The sequence below is a fragment of the Neophocaena asiaeorientalis genome, unplaced genomic scaffold, assembly GCF_003031525.2.
Source record: "Neophocaena asiaeorientalis asiaeorientalis breed wild unplaced genomic scaffold, Neophocaena_asiaeorientalis_V1.1 scaffold371, whole genome shotgun sequence".
NCBI lineage: Eukaryota > Metazoa > Chordata > Mammalia > Artiodactyla > Phocoenidae > Neophocaena > Neophocaena asiaeorientalis.
The window spans coordinates 865,905-870,588 of NW_020172369.1; the positions used below are offsets into that span (position 1 = coordinate 865,905).

A 4,684-nucleotide genomic window follows, 5' to 3' on the forward strand; every position below is an offset into this window, starting at 1 on the left:
TCCTGACTTCCTCTTTACACAGCTGGTGCTTTCTCATCTCAGCTTGAAGATCACTATTTTCAATAGGCTTTCTTTGTCTGCCTAATCTAAAGCATCCTATTCTTGCCCTCACTACTCCCTACCCAGTTTACTCAAAGAATTTACGATTTTCAGTAATTTTCTTGTTGTTTACTTATTTATTATAAGTCCCCAATAAGCTATAATACCCATATAAAATAGGGTCATGTCCCAACATTTCCTGAATATTTTCATACAACAATGATTATTCAGCATTCAAATATAATTGCTAAATGAATAAATAAATGAATTAACATAGTAAGTCCAGTCTGAAAGTGTGACCACAAATGCCTGGAGTAGGACATCTTCATATGTCCGATTCCTGATGGGTCCAGACTACTGTTGTCCTTCTCGTTCCAGGTTGGTTTGGGACTATCCACTTTCTGGGGATTTCATTTTCCGAAGCTCTTTGGAACTTCCAGGACTCTGAGCTTAGGTCAGCACTGCCCTGTCTACCCTAACAGGTTTCCATAAATTTAAATTCCAGAAAGGAAGCTTTGGGGTATTGATCCTTATTCCTTAAGGAACTCTCCTGGGATTCTTATACTAAATTCCTACCTCTCTCTCCTGCTACTTTCAAATTCTTCATGAAAAATAAAAGATTTAAATTCTATTTCATTAGACTTCACCTCCGTAAATAATGATAACAGCTGTCATCCTAGTTTGCTTACCAGGTACCAGATACTTGAAACATAATTTAGCCCTCACTACAGTCCTGCAAGGTAGGAATTATTTTCCTCATTTTTCAGATGAGGTAACAGAGACTTACAGAGGTCAAGAAACTTCCACAGTGTCATCTAAGGATTAAATGGTAGAGCAGGTATTTAGACCCTTGAGTCTAGATCTGACTGTTTTCCTACCACTCACATTGCTGTTGTGTTGACCCGCTCAACATAGGAGACGGAAATACAGGTCCACTATGACTTGCTTCCAACCCTGAAATCCCAAACTTTCTGAAAACCAAGTTTTTCTGCAAAAATCTGACCCGACTTGACCTGAACTCATTTGTGAACAAAACTTGACCCGAACTGATATGAAGCTAATTATAGTCCTTATTTATTCCACTTATTATGACTGCTTATACATTTTGTTATAAAAATAGTAATGTGTTAAATTACAGGGTGCTCCACCAGGCACCACTGAGGGCATTACTTATATAATATTTGCATTGTAATGCTCTTATAAGATCTGAAACATTCTACAGTCTGAAGCACATGTGGTCCCAAATGTTTCAGATGAGCAACTGGTAAGCTGTTATATTTGTGAATGACTCTATAGTCCACAAAGCTTTTTCAAAGTTGAAGTAATTTTATATTATTTTCCTCTCGTGCACAAAGAGGAATTTAGGAAATTTTCTAATGTGCCTTATCTTCTTGCTTTCTTTAAAGTAACTTCATTCTGTGATTCCAAGGTATTATCTGTACTTGATCCCAAGAGAAGTGTGGGGTTATTTGTTCAAGCAAAAAGACATTTAATTTTAAAATTAAATAATATGTTAAGGGGGAAAGGTGAGGGCCAAAAAAGTATACCAAGAATACTATCTGTATTTTTTTGAAAGAGAAAATATATGCAGTTATTTTCATGTATATGCATCAACTAGAAGAGTATGAGCAAAACTGATAGCTTTATTTCTCTCTGGGATGATGGGAGGGAGATTTTTTTACTTTGTACCCTTTCATAAGTTTAGAACAAAATGAACTTATTATCCATTCAAAAAATTAAAGTCATAAATAAATATATCCATGAATGATTTTTCACAATGTGTGAGAGACTTAAGACACAAATGCTACCCAAGTCAGCTGAGTTACAAGTGCACAGCCTGGCATTAGTCATTAGTGTGGCACATAATAAATGGCTCATGTTCTTCTTGCTTTCACCTTTTTCCCATTTAGGCCAGATGTTTTTCCACACATTTTTGACCACTGAAGAGCACACACTGGCCTTTGTTTTTGGCTCATGCCTGGCTGCACTATCCCTCGGTCGCTTAGGTCCCCAGACAGTATTCTTCTCTGGCAAGTACTCTCAGCCTGTGGCCCAAGTGGTTATCTGAGCCTGAATTCAACTAATGGTCACAGAACAGGATAGAATAAAAGGATTCTGGATGAGAAGCTGGGCTAAGCTGGCAGGCAGGGGATGGGCAGAGAAGACACATGGGTCCTGAGGCAGGCAGCAGTCCATCTGTGATGACCATCCCCAGACAAAGCAAGGTCAGAGTCCAGGTGGGAGGTCCAGAGAGCAAAGCTTCTCTGGATGGCATTGGATAGAACTGAACCTGGGCGTACAAGTGTAGGTTTGACATTCAAGCCAGGCACTAAAAACAGAGTTAAACTTCCAGAAAAGACAGGTTCACACATGTTTACTCCAGAATGGAACTATGACATCCCCTCTGGACTGGTTTTAAGCACGTTTCCTCCTGAGGACAAATCAGAGAGAGGCAGGAATCTGTAAGTGTTACTTGTCACATGTAGTGAATGTGATTCTCTCCCTCCCACATGCAGTGCTGTCCAGCCCAATTTTATACCCTAAGAAGTGATGGATCACCGAAGTCCCAACAAACTTTCACTGTCCATTGCCTGGAGTTGGGTTGAATGATCTGGGGGCAGCCCTGATGATTAAGGAGGCAGGCTGGTGACCTTAATTGATGTGTGTGAGTAATTGTGAGTCACGAAGTCAATCCATAGCTCATTTCGACAACATAATTTGTGGTGCCCGACTGCCGTGGTACCATTTGTCTTATGTTTTGTTCATATTATGATGAGGGGATTAAGTTGTGCTCAATGTAGCTTTCTCTAGACACTGCAATTCAAGTCTTCGGTGAGTAGCTGCATTTCAATCCTACTAAATTTAATAGATTTAAATATTTTTTCAGGTGCATGCATTTATCATCAATCTTTGCATTGGCTCAAGCAGCCTTACCAGTAACAAAAATAATATATCACTACCTTAACTCTAGGTTCTCTGAAGAGGTAGTGGAAAGAATTGGATTTTCAAGCTCACTTTGGAAGAGGCAAGTAGGAAGGAGACTGAAAGCAGATCGTAAATCAGTTGGTTTAGGCAGGACACCTGCCCCGTCAGTCTCAGCTATATCCAAATGGAAAAATGGGTGATCTAGGATTACCCTCGCGCAATGCCAATGGCCAGGGCACTGAAAGGTCACGTCTATTATGGTTGGCATTTCTCTCCCCACTGGGCTGTTTTTTGAGTGGATGTCATACTCATCTCATACAGAAGGCATGTTCATCATGCCAGAACATTGCTGCTAATATTTGATCTAGTAAAAGTCACCTTATCTTTTCTTCAAGCTTTATGATATTTAACGGCTGCTAAATGATGATTTCCTTTCTTCCTCACCACTCCAACTTTATGTTTTAATGCCTTGAATCCTTAAGCAAAGTTTTATTTGCCACCTCTTATTTTAAACTTAGAATGATTCTTTTAAAAATGTAGTAACCAAAATAAATGGCACAGTCAGCCTTATTTCCAGGAGTGATTTTATGTTAATAGTTGATGCTCCTTTGAAAGGAGCCACTGGCCTTTATTAATAATATCATGCTCACCAGCAAACAACTTGGCACTATATTTGTAGTATCAGAAGTTGGGGGAGGACTAGAAACACAATCTTAAGCAAAAAACAAAATTAGGATTGAAAAGTGTAGCAACAGCTGGTGCCAACTGCAAGCAACCGCACAGTTGAATCTTGTCCAACTCTGAGGGAGATCTCTGAGAACTCTTGGAGCCTGCAACAGGAGCAACAAAAGACCACATTGTAAGAACGTCAAATGTAAACCCAGCTAGCTAGCACCCCCAAAAATTACCAACAGGAGGAACTGATAACGTTGCCAGGAATTCATCTTCCCCAGATCAAATCACTGCATAAAATCAGCCCTATTTGTTCTAGGAAGTTTATGCTCATAAGCTTCATTCTAACTGGAGATTTGTTCATAGCCGCTAAGGCCCTTAAGGAGTCCTTTGGACTCTGTGGGTCTCCATTTTAAAAGCATTACTGACATGAACCTGGGGAAGTGTTTTTCCTGGAGTTCTTTCTCACCGAACTGGTTCCGGCTGCCTCCTGGGTGATGACGGAAAACTAAGGCACTAACCTACATGTCATTGCCTCATTTTGTAATCCTCAGGCAGTTGCACAAAGGTTGTGTGGAACTTTACCAAGTAGTTAAAGGCACAGTCTGGGACAGTCTTAAAGGACTTAGGATTGTTACTGAACTACCTAACTATTGCATACTAAGGAGCTCCACCACAGACCAGATAAATGAGGTGTAAGGGAATGCAATCAACACCTTTTCACTCTCAACCCTGAAGTTTGGAAACCCAAGGCCTTTCAAGTCACAGTTGAGAACTGTTGCCCAAGTAGCCGCCCCAAAGTTTTCTGATTCCAGAAAGAAGCCCTAAGAAACTATAGGAAAAGACCCTGTGCACTCTCACTATGTGAGTCAGTGCTAAAGGAAGAGTTATATTTTATCAGAGATCTTCAAGAATTCTTAATATTCTTCACTTACTTGTAGCCAAGTCTATCTTTGAGATCAGCTTAGTATAAGTTATATATTTAGGTAGCTCTCATTTGCCTAGAGCAACATTTTTTTTTTTTTTTTTTTTTTTTTTTGAATCCCCT

General features: G+C 39.7%; 1 protein-coding gene across 2 annotated transcripts in view; it reads left to right on the forward strand.

Moving 5' to 3' along the window:
• CA1 (carbonic anhydrase 1) overlaps window positions 1-4,684 on the forward strand; it is a 47,843-nt gene that overhangs the window by 23,959 nt on the left and 19,200 nt on the right. Inside the window, exon 2 of one of the 2 annotated variants that reach the window (XM_024731404.1) lies at window positions 2,556-2,704. The exons of the other annotated variant lie outside the window; for it this stretch is intronic. The gene's annotated coding sequence lies outside the window, so the exon portion shown is untranslated. The remainder of the gene's footprint in view (window positions 1-2,555; window positions 2,705-4,684) is intronic. 2 annotated transcript variants of the gene reach the window in all.